The sequence below is a fragment of the Otolemur garnettii genome, unplaced genomic scaffold (genome assembly GCF_000181295.1).
Source record: "Otolemur garnettii isolate 467f Iridium unplaced genomic scaffold, OtoGar3 scaffold00002, whole genome shotgun sequence".
Lineage (NCBI taxonomy): Eukaryota > Metazoa > Chordata > Mammalia > Primates > Galagidae > Otolemur > Otolemur garnettii.
In genome coordinates, this window is record NW_003852397.1 from 20624227 (window position 1) to 20636820 (window position 12594).

The 12594-nt window shown below is 38.8% G+C and overlaps 1 pseudogene; it reads right to left on the bottom strand.

The window, feature by feature from the left end:
• Positions 1–10024: 10024 nt before the first annotated feature.
• On the bottom strand, positions 10025–11065 carry LOC100952129 (annotated as a pseudogene).
• Between the last annotated feature and the right edge of the window lie 1529 nt (positions 11066–12594).

Consider the following 12594-nt stretch of genomic DNA (forward strand, 5'->3'; position numbering starts at 1 on the left):
CCTCATGAGTGGAAATGTGGTATTATCTTTTCTTGTTTTGTTTTGTTTTTTGTTTGTTTGTTTAAGGCAGCTTGGTAACTGACATCAGCAGCTTTTGAACACTTGTCCATTTAGAAGTTTCCTGGAAAATCTATGTGGACTGTACCGTCCAGCAGTACATCAGTATGCCTGGATGGGGGAAGGAAAATGCCCTGACTGAAGTCTCTTAAAACCAGACAGGGGGGAAACTCGTGGTTCATAAGTGCCTGAGCTAGGGAAGATTTCTTCTGAACATGTAACAATTGCACAAGACTATGGCCGAAGGGAGGTTGAGGAAGGCAAAGTATAGAAGTCTTGCTATAGGCTGCAGACATTTTCATACAATGCCAGAGAAAAGTACTGGGTTGAAAGCAACAGGTTTTATTGGTCAAAAGGATTGCTGAAAAATAATTTCCAAGTTGAAAGAGGTACCTTTATCTTAGTTTGCTTCCTTTGTACAGACTTGCCAAGTGGTGACATTTAGCAATGCATTGGTATAAGCAATTATTCCGTCAGTGCTCAGATTAACAAGCATTTCTGCACTGCCTGCAAGCCCCCAGGCACTTTTTCTTGGGATGTATCAGAATATGGTGCTTCTTTATTGAAAGCTTACATTTATATAGTGCACCTAAGAGCTGTTGCCTACCGTGTGCCCACCAGAGGCTATTTGATCCATGCCAACTTGAAAACTCTCTGTTTCATATGAGTTTTGGTTAATTTATTCACTTTCATTTGGACTACTTTTGTATATTTATCCTTTTCATTTTCCCCTGATAACATTCAGCATCTATTCTTGTCACCTTTGGGGGGAAATTGCATTTCTGCAGGTGACAAGACAGGAGAGAGCATTGGGAAGAGAAAAGCCACGATTTGTAAAGGTTCTTTGTCAAGGTGATGGTTGCATTTGATCCCAAAGCAAGATGAATGTATGCAGTGGGCTGTACATAAATTATTTTGGTCCATGCCTAGATTAGTGCTACATATGGTGTTGTGGTTTTTTTTTTTTTGACAAAATAATCTCTTAATACATTGAAATCAAGCACATAAGATTTTATGTTTGAAAGATAAAAGACACAGCATGTATTATGCACTTCATTTCTCTGCTGTGTGGAGAAAGCAATAAACATTATGAGAATGTTAAACATTATGCAAAATTATACTTTTAAATATTTGTTTTAAAATTACTGTACCTAGTCCTTTTTACATTACTTTGTAACCTTTTTCTATGCAAGACTCTTTACAAATATCACTAATTAAATGAAGTCCTTTTTGACTATTTTCATGTGGATGGATTGCTTTGCAGAATGGAAAGTTGATGTGAATTTCAAGCGAGGCCTTCCTTTGCTAACAGTTTCAGTTATGGCTTTTCTTTCTCTCTTTCATAATCATGTACTTAAGAGCTGACTTGAAAATAACATTTATCTGATCTTATAAATCATAAGCATAGCCAGGTAAGACATTTGGAGGCTAGAAGTGAGCAGTCTCCTTTGCCTTTTATTCTTTTGTTTTGTTTTGGCCGGGGCCAGGTTTGAACCTGCCACCTCTGGTATATGGGGCTGGCACCCTGCTCCTTGAGCTACAGGCACATCCCCTTTGCCTTTTATTTTCAAGAACCATAAAGAACCATGGTTCTTGAAAAAGTCCAAATACAAGACTTCCACATAAGAGTAAATGCCAAATACCAGAAAATAAGCTAGAATGTGTCCTACATTTTTGTAACTCGAAAAACATTTGTAGACTTTTAAAACATCACATATACAGGACAGTCATACACAGAGGGTGCTAAAAATAGGTATATACATTTTAAGAAAGAAAAAAATTATTATAATTTATAATTGTAATTCTCGATTTATACTGATAACATTTGTTATCTTGTATGTTATGTCTTATATTTCTTTTAAATTGCAGAAATCAAACGTGATTTGAGTATTATAACTTTAATACAGTTTTTTGTCTTCCTTAAAATATATATACATTTTTTTGACACTCTCTTTATTTGCAGCCTGGTGGTAAATCCTCTATACTTCAGTGACGATTTCTTTTGTTGCTGTGGAAATTTTGTAGGCATTTCTCTTTCTTCAGTTAAACCTAAAATAAGCCATTATAGTTCCTGATGCTATGGGGCCAAACAGCATGATAAGAATGAAAAAGAATATTCTCATTATGCTTCTCAGCTTTGTCAAAGGAAAAAATAGGAAGGCTTTTCTATTGTTTTAGTTTTGAAAAATCAAGCATATAGTTTACCTAATTTCTCCTGTAAGTAGGTTAAAAAAAAATGTGTAAAAACAAATGACCTTATTGCTCTTGTTTTCAAGCCCTGGGGTTTTCTCTTCAGATAGCTTTCATGGAATTATGCAGCAAATAAGAAAATTGATTTAGTAGTATGATTCAGTGCCTATTGTAGTATTTGCGGTCAGAAGGCTTCTTTTTTTAAATGTAAGCTTTTAAAGATCACAATTTTTTTTAATTTGGTTTAAATATTTTCAGATAAATGCCCTTCTTCCTTCCATCCTTTTATCTTCCTTCTTTTTTTTTTTCCAGCTTTTTTCTTCCCAGTTCTATATGGACAATTATTTTTCAGTTTAACTGAGTGAAGTATTTGCAAACCAACTTGCCACATAGCTGATAGGAAGTGTAAAAGTAATCATTGTCGGTGGTTTTAGTCATTTCTGAATTGGTCTATGGAGTGTTCCACATCCTCAGCTTTTAACATCACACTTCACTATATTAAATTAACCACTGAGTTTGCCATCTGTGATCCAAGTGTTCTCCAAAGGTGACATTACACCTATAGCTGTAGTAATTTTTATGTTGTGATCAAAAGACTAAAGGAGCCTTTATAATTGTTGTAGAGAAAAAGAACTTTTAGGGTTTGATTTGTTGGTGGTTTTTTATTTATGTAAAAGTTATTCCTAAAATTAACTCAAATGTTTTTTAGTAAGATAAAAGGGAAAGGGGAACTTTTTTAGAAATTTGGGTTTCCCCAACTGTTAAAAGCTATGTATATGCATAAACAGAACACAGTTTAATATTTCACATCAGTGAACCAGAAAGAAGGTATTTATTGAATAACTACGGTGTGCCCAGCACTGTACTGTACATATCAGCTTTTAAATGTTATATGGAAAGTCCAGGAAAGTCCAGTCCTGCAGACTGACAGTGATAGGTATGGCTGCCTGCACAGGGACCCTCAAAAGAAAGGGGAAGTGAAGAAAGGGCTTTCTGGGAGCTGGTGGGGAAGGGGAGTTTCTTCCTCTTCCTTAGGCCTCTTGCTATTACAAATATAATGTTTCCTGTCATATCTGATGGACTTTTAAAGTAATATTGAGGCTCAGTGCCTGTGGCTCAAGTGGCTAAGGCACCAGCCACGTACACCCAAGGTGGCGGGTTCGAATCCAGCCTGGGCCTGCCAAACAACAATGATGGCTGCACCCAAAAAATAGCTGGGTGTTGTGGCAGGCGCCTGTGGTCCCAGCTACTTGGGAGGCTGAGGCAGGAGACTCACTTGAGCCCAGGAGTTGGAGGTTGCTGTGAGCTGTGGTGCCACAGCACTCTACCCAGAGGAACAGCTTAAGGCTCCTGTCTCAAAATAATAATAATAATAATAATATTGAGACATAAAGATGTTCAAATGTTAACTAGATTGATGGTTCTCATATGCACTGTGCACATGTATTATCAAACTTAATGAAAACTTTGGATTATCTTTTCTTCTGTATTCAAATCTTTCCTTTTGCCAATCACTGAATTATCACAAAGAATAATTACTCCAGGTAACATCATCGCAATATGGTATAATTTTCTAATTCTTTATTCCTATGAGTGAAAAACTCTTGTATCAGTTACAAGATACTGTGGAGATCAGTTTTTAAGGAAAAAGAACCATAACTTTTTAAGCAAAAAGAACAACATAACTTTCCACAGTAATCATAAAATACTTAATTACCAGAAAAAATTAAAAAATGCATCTTGGATTTGAGGCAATACAATATTAGATTCAAATGCAATTTTAGAAACTCATGGCTAGAGGAGGTGTATGCAGATCAAAATGTGGCTGAATTAGCTGACTTTAAAAATGTCTCATTAGGACACAGTCTTACTCAAATCAAAGAATCTTTATTGACTTTGTAAGCCTAATGATCTAAAGATAGATGTATTTCTCTCTACTTTTCCTCTTTGTATTGCCCAGTGGGACTACTCCTCGTAGTTCTGCTGCATTTTACTGAAGAATGAAGCTTGACTTCCCCTTACAATTCTTTTAAGATCTGAGCAATGACCAAGGTTGTGAAGATTTCAGTAAGGCAAAAAAGCTTTACAGCAAACAAGACATCAGAAATTGTGAGTATAGCTCATATTCTTTGGATGGATAAGTCTTTGAACTTGGATGGAAGGTCTTAAAAAGAAGAAAAGCCCCTAAGCTTACACAGGCAGTCTTGTGTGAGCACCCAGAGGCACATGGGAATGGTCTCCAGGCACCAGGTGGTGCTTTTTTCCCATGGCTCCCTCGCTTCTAAGTTCAAAGAAAAGGAAAGGAGTGGCACTGGTCAGGGAATTGGGTCCTCTGCTATAATTGTCAGAACCATCATCCGCTGTAAGGTCTAAAAAAGAAAATGAAATGTGTACTAAACTGCTAACACTGTTCTGTGGATCTCTGTGCTGAGTAAGCCTCATGCTAAGTGTGAGAAATGTTTCCTCATTGAAGCCTCAGAATTGTCTTATACAGTAGATGATATTATTATGCTTAATTGCCTGGGTGAATAAGTGGTTAATTGTCCAAGGCTATTCATGGCAGGTTGAGCTATGACTCAACCCAGGCCTGTCTGATACTTAAATTAGTACTTTTGACCTTTAGGCTGTGGGTTTTGACGCTGCTTTTTTTGGTCTCAGACTCATGCAGACTCCCCCAGGATTTCAACCTGCCTAGCACCACTTTGGACTAATAAGAAGGGTAAATCTGTCTGTGGTATTAATAAAAACACCTCCATTCCACCCTTTTTTTAATATATGAAAGGATGAAAAAAGGAACAACCCTGTGTTATTGTATATTGCAATATAACAGGGACGTTATGTTAGCAGTTCTCTAGTTTTAAGCTGTTAACTTTCGATCAGGTTACAACTACTTTATCTTAATCAATGGACTTACCCTATGTAAAGGCTACCAAAGAATTCCATAACTTCACTCAATGCGGGTGATGAAGGTGAGGCAAAATGGTGAAGTGTTAAGACAAGGTGCCCAGTAAATAAAATCTGAAAAAAAAATCCCCGTTTTTCCATTGGATATAAAAGATAAAGAGGTTTTTATTCTGGGGGGTGTGTGTATGTGTGTGTTTAGGGAGAATGCTGAATTATTCAGAATGTTCATATACTTCAGGGCCATCATGCCATAAAACAACATCCTTCATTTGGCCTGTGAAGATGTGCTCAGTAGTAACCTATTAACTTGAACAATTCTCATCTGCAGGAAGGGCTTTTTAAATACCCTAACCTCTTTGGCCTATAGTTAAGAATGTTTCTGATAGCCTTTAACAGTGAACATACATATAATTTTTCAACAATCTCAGGATAAAGATATTCTTAGCCTTCTACAAGTATCCAGTTTCTTTGACTTCTGTTTCTTTCTGTTAGTCTCTGGGAATGAAGAGATTCATGCATATGAAATGTTACCTGCATGTAAGCGAATGCATTATAAGCCTTTTTAAGGGATAGAAATAAGTTGAATAACTTTGGCACTTTAAAGTTTTCTCGCATCAAGTTTGCGTTGTAATAGTTCTGTGTTTTCGTTACAATAAAAATAAAGTCACTTTTTTTCATGGGGCAGAAAAAGCATTTTGCAGAGAATGGCTATGATTCATAATGTATGACTTGAATAAGTGCAATGATGAATTATAAACCCCCCAAACAAATGAGTATCTTTTTTTTTTTTTTTTTTTTTTTTTGAGACAGAGCCTCAAGCTGTCCCCCTGGGCAGAGTGCCGTGGCATTACAGCTCACAGCAACCTCCAACTCCTGGGCTCAAGCGAGTCTCCTGCCTCCGCCTCCCAAGTAGCTGGGACCACAGGCGCCCGCCACAACGCCCGGCTATTTTTTGGTTGCAGCCGTCATTGTTGTTTGGCGGGTCCAGGCTGGGGATTCGAACCCGCCACCTTAGGTGTACGTGGCTGGCGCCTTAGCCGGTTGAGCTATAGGCGCCGAGCCACAAATGAGTATCTTAATTGAGTTAACCCCTCTTTTCCTGATTATAAGCTATCATGCTGAATATTATTTACCATACTGTAAAACTCTGCTTCCTAGATCTTTCAGCACTTCTTTTTTAACCTTTTTCCTTAATTACAGAGAACCTGAAGACTTTTTTTTCACCAAAACAATACGACCGGAGCTTTGTATAGCTCTGTTTGTGTAGACTTTCTCCTGAACCAGCAGTGGCTGGCTGTTTTCCTTGTCCTAGCTGGTCTGTCCCAGCACAGCTGCATTAAATCAGCCTCTCTGGGGATCTGGCAAGATGATGGAGATGTGTTTGCAGTCAGGGGGGCCAAACACAGAGGCACACAGACCATATTTAACTCATCATAACGCATTTCTCTGTCACAGGCACAAGCCACTCTTAAATGGGATCTAAGCCAGTCACTTTTGTCTCACAGCAGGCAGTATTAGATTTGTTTTATTATTTTGACAACTTTCTGACAAAAAAGAGATAAACTTAAAACAGTACAAATGGTCAAATGTGGTAGCTTCACCAAAACCAGTGTGAAAGTTGAGCCTCCTGGCACATGCCAATAATCCCAACCACTCATGAAAGTGAAGCCGAGGGGATCTCTTGAATGTGAGCTGCAGTGCCCCTGTGAATTACCACTGCACTCCAGCTTGGGCAACACAGTGAGACTCTGTCTCTAAAAAAATCAAAACAAACAAAAACCACGTGCAGCCTGCTGACCATCAGATTGGAGATATGGCAAGGCTCAGTGGACAAGCATTGCCTATAGTGTCACATATCCTTTACTGCTACAGTAGGGAGGCTGGGGGGCCATGGAGCCCATTGGAAAGATCTTCATGAGTCCAGCACTGCTGAAGCACGAAGCAAACTTAAGGCTTATGTGCTGTACCAAGAGAACAGAAAAATTTCAAGAGCTTCCTGACCATGGCTACCATGGGAATGGGTCTCAGTACTCAACCCATGAATTATCTGGCCACACTGACTGGTTCTCACACCAGAGCTACTTCTTTGATGTGATCCTCAAATCCCAAAGATTCCCAAAAGCAGAGCCACAGACAAAACAACACAGGAACAATAATTCAATATACATGTATTTAGCCACTTCCCCAAACACCAAGATCCAGCAGACAGCTGCTTTACTCTTGAGTATCTGAATCTTGAGACAAAAGAAGAAACCAAACTCACAAATTGTTTGTCTTCAGGATATGACATAGTGAGAGCAGTGGTGGAAGTTATTTGTCTCATTGTTATTTTTAAATGTATAGCTTACAGATTATAATTCTGTATGTGTATTCTCTCCTGATATGGTAAAGAAATCATAATAAGGAGATAGTTGGCTTAATGAGAGTGTATCATCACTGCCGTATCTAGGATAATGCATGTTTAATTACATAAATCAAGTCTGTTAAACAGTTTTATTTAAGATGTGGGAGCTTATTAAAATTCTTGGTACCTTAGCCAGATGTTATGGAGGGCACCTGTATTCCCAGCTACTCTGGAGGCTAAGACAAGGGGATTGCTTGAGTCTAAGAGTTTGAGGTTGTCGTGAGCTAGGACTCCACAATACTACCCAGGGCACAGAGTGAGAGACTTTCTCAAAAAAAAAAAAAAATCTTTGTACTTATTCAACAGGCCACTTATAAATAACTTGAAACCCATATTTATAGTTCCAGTGACTTTATTTCTATTCAATATTTGTAAGTAATTTTTTAAAATCTCAGCTCTTGGCTCGGCACCTGTGGCTCAAGTGGCTAAGGTGCCAGCCACATACACCTAAGGTGGCGGGTTCAAATCCAGCCCGAACCCGCCAAACAACAATGACGGCTGCAACCAAAAAATAGCCAAGCGTTGTGGCAGGTGCCTATGGTCCCAGCTACTTGGGAGGCAGAGGCAGGAGACTTGCTTGAGCCCAGGAGTTGGAGGTTGCTGTGAGCTGTGATGCCACAGCACTCTACCCAGGGGGATAGCTTGAGGCTCTGTCTCAAATAAAATAAAATAAAATAAAATCTCAGCTCTTTAAAGAGCATAATGAACAGTACAATGACTAGGACAAGTTCTGAAATCAGATAAGTCTTGAGATCTATTAGCATGGTTACATCTTGAGATATATTAGTGATGTGTCTTTGGACAAATCAATGAACCCATGTAAGCTTTCTCTCATTAGTAAAACAGACATTTTTAAAAAATGGATTACTAAGGATTAAACGAAATCATGTTCATATGACTTGGCACATAGTACACTATCACCACATTAGTGCAGCTTATTCCAATTTAGTTTCTTTAAAATGTCTTAAAATTCACATTGCCCCCATTTTGTTTTTAATTTGTTTTTATTCGTTTTGCTTATTTATTTAGAGATACAGTCTCACTGTGTTGCCCAGGCTGGCCTAGAACTCCTAGGCTCAAGCCATCCTTCTATCTCAGCCTCCTGTGTAGCTGAGATTACAGAATGTGCCACCCTGCCTGGCTGGCAGTAAGTCTCATTTGGTCTGACACACAACTTCTGCTTTCCCACTCACACACTTTTATTCAAGTTCACACCAAGGCTGTCCCCCAGTATGCATCCTCTTCACCTTACATTAATAACATTATTTATTGCTTTTTATGATTATTTTCACAAATTTACAGAACTTAAGACTGAAGAGAACATAAACTAAACGGGTGCTTCCTTTTGTAGATGAGAAAAACTGAGGTCCAGCCAAGTTAGATCATCTTTCCCACAGTCACATGAGCCAAGTCACCTGATTTCCAATACATGGCTTTCTAAGATAATGTGACCATAAAGTAAACATTTTCTTTCATATATTTTATATTTTAGATGGCCAAGGGTTTTAATTTTGTTGTGTTAAGACAGCTCAGTTTATGTTTCCTGTCTTTCAAAGCAATGGTGTTTAGTCTGATTCAAAATAAACACAGTGGGGTCATGTTTCTTTGTGTGTGTGTGTGTGTGTGTGTGTGTGTACACATTTAGTTTTATTATAACAAAGCAACTTGTACACTTTTAACATTTAAAACTGAACATCATCTTTCCTTTCCAGTGAAACCAAAAGAATATTTAAAAATGAACCGGAACGAAATTACAATAGAGAATGTCATTTCCAAACATGATCCTACAGGTTCTGCTGATTCTCCCATCGAGTGGCAGGGCTCAAGTTATCATTAAGGAAGAATTTGTTTTAAAAGTGTCATCTTAAACTACAAGGATGATCATTAAACATCACAATTATACATGCCAAAGGAGAAGCCGTGTTGTCAAAATGCCCACTTAACCCCCTCAAACATCTCAAACCCACCCTCTGCTGACCTCCTATAACCCCATTTTTTAAAGTTTTTTTTCTTTTTTTAAACAAACAAAAGTAGACATACATATTGGTAAATGCTAACTGCCCATATTCACAGGGAGATGCGGTGTACTCACTGAGCCCAGTAGACAGAGAAAGGAGGGGAAAGCTAGAATTCTATGCACTGCTAGGCAGGGCCCGCACCCTCCAGCTTCAGGCAAGAGCAAAGGGAGCAGGTTTCTCCTTTTCCCACAGAGCTCGATGGTGTTGAATCCATACAGTTTTTGTTGAACTAGGAAGGGATAAAAATGAATTCGGAACAAAAAGGGGTAGAGATTTTTTTTCTCATTGTATTCTGCTCAAGAAATTTCTCCCCAAACGTTGAGAACCATGGTGTACAGAAATGAGACCTGAAGAACAGGGCAAGTAAGCACAATAAGGGGGAAAAATACTACAACTTGCTACCAGGAACTGGAGAAACATTTTTTAAAAGTTGGAGTCCATCAGTGTCCTGTTAGTCATCTTCTCCTATATCCTCCTCTCCTTCCTCTACTTCATCTTCTGCATCTTCATCTAAATCTTCTTCTTCATCAATATCTTCTAAACCTTCTTCCTTTCCTCCTCCTTCTCTTTCGCCTTCCCCTTCCTCTTTACTCCTTTCTCCTTCTCCTTCTTCTCCTCCTTCCCCTTGTTCTCCTCCTGCCCCTTCCTCTTTACTCCTTTCTCCTTCTCCTTCTTCTCCTCCCTCCCCTTCTCCTTCTCCTTCTTCTCCTCCCTCCCCTTGTTCTCCTCCTGCCCCTTCTTCATCATCCATATCAACAACCAAATACAATTGTAATGGATTCAGCCAAATATCATCCTTGCTGACCTCTGCTAATTCATCTGCACCTGCATCAGAAGGGCCAATAACCCAGGTACGGAAGCTCTCTGAGTCCTCATGCTGCCTTTTCCTGCTGGCTTTATTCTGTGTTTAACTGGAACACTTTGTCAAATCCTTTCCAGACTTCCGTTTGATTTCAGTGGACTTTGAAGATGGATCACTACTTTCTTTCAGATGAAATTCTTGGGAGAGAACTTTATTTTCAAAGTAAGGATTTTCATCAAAATAAAACTCTATTCTGTCACCTGACTTAATATCTTCAAATTCTGTCACTTTGACACTGGTCAAATAACGTGATGCCTCTTTGTCCTCCTCCTCGAGCAGGGCAGACACTTGTGCATGGTTGACAAATGTTGTTACCCTATATTTGGGATTTTGGTGATCAACTCTTGACTCCTTCTGAAAAAATGGTTGGCGAAGTTCTACTCCGAAGTTCTGTTCTACTCTCAAAATCTCTTCACCAATTTGTTCATGAAGTCTGCCCATTTCATTTTGTGCCTCATCAATATGTTTGATGGCTTCCTGCTGTTCTTTGTCCTCTTCTTCTGTAACCCCAGAGAGGCCCAGGTGTCCTGAGACTCTCAGAAGTACATGGGCTTGGTTTCTTCTTCTGAGGTAGAGCAGAGACTGGAGTTTGGGAGCCACACTGTGAGTAAAGTCCAAGAACCTGACCATGAGTCTCCTTGTTCTGCTGGAAGAAGCTCAGAGAACTTGAGGTCTTATTATTTTCCAAAGAAAAATCTTTAAATCTAATGAATTTGGTCATGATTGAAATTTTATTACTGTTTGATTGCCTCACTATCACAAAGCTAATCACACACAGGTGAACAGAGTGGTACCACCGTCTAGTACTCAGGGAAGAACGGTGCATATGTGCAGCAGTGATCCAAGCACTGACTCTCCAGTGCTCAGCAGAGACATTGAGTGGCTGCAGCACCTGCCTCCTCCTTGCTATGGCTCCCTAACACTCTTTGTGCAAAGACAAAATCCTTAACCTCACTGCAATGCCATGCAAGGTCTGTCCCGTGGCCATTCTTAGGCTTCTCTTCACCTCTCTCTGCCACTTCTGAGTTGCCATCTGCTTTCTTTTGACTCCTACTATTCTCTTCGGTCACTTGTGCCACGAGCCCTTGCATGTGTTCCTTTTATATGAAAGTTCCTTTCTCTTTTTATCTAGTTAACTCATCTTCACTTTTTTGGTCTCAACAAATGAATCACTCTGCTGAAATCCCCAACTGATTAAAAATCTCATTGGAGATTTTCACGAGCCACCTATTTCTTCTTTCGCCTTCATGAAATTTATCAGCCATAATTTGTATTTGTGATTGGATGATTATTGTCTGTCTCCGCTGCTACTGAAAGCAAATAATAGTGATTAGATTTTGTTCACCATTGAGACTAAAGGGCCTCTTTGTCTTGTCTGTCTGGTACAGGAAAGAAACATAACAATATTCTGGACATTGGTTAAATAAATGTACACTTGGATACAAGAGAGACTGAATGAGGAATGAGTGGACAAATATTATATGCTGGACCAATATATTTGTTGCATTGAATTTATTTAAATGGCTTCCCCAAAACTTTAATCTAATATCACATTTTATGTACAAGTAAAGTCAAACACAATTGATGATACTGGAAAAAGAAACTAAAAGAAAAAAGACCCTCAACATGAAAGAAAGGGAAATACTATTCCTTGGGTTAAAGAATCAGAATGAGATGCAAGCCCAGGATACCACCTTGTGGCTGATTTTCACATTTACCATTTTCAACTTGCCTGGAACTTTCCTACTTTATGTATGTATGTATGTATTTATTTTTCATTAAATCATAAAGAGGTAGGTCATGTATACATTAAAGCATTTATGGGGTACAATGTGATAATTTCATGTCCAATTTGGAATGCATACTGGTTAATATATCCCTCCCCTCATTTACTTAATTATTGTGTTAAGACATTTATACTCTTGGGCGGTGCCTGTGGCTCAAGGAGTAGGGTGCCAACCCCATATATACCAGAGATGGCAGGTTCAAACCCAGCCACTGGCAAAAAGAAAAGACATTTATACTCTTGCAATATGCACCATAAGTATGAGCTTTCCTACTTTAGAAGAGCGCCATTATAAACTATGGCAATTGAAAGAGAGGGGAAAGGAATTTTGCTCAATTAAATATTGCTTGCATGTCATAATCCTAAAGAATTA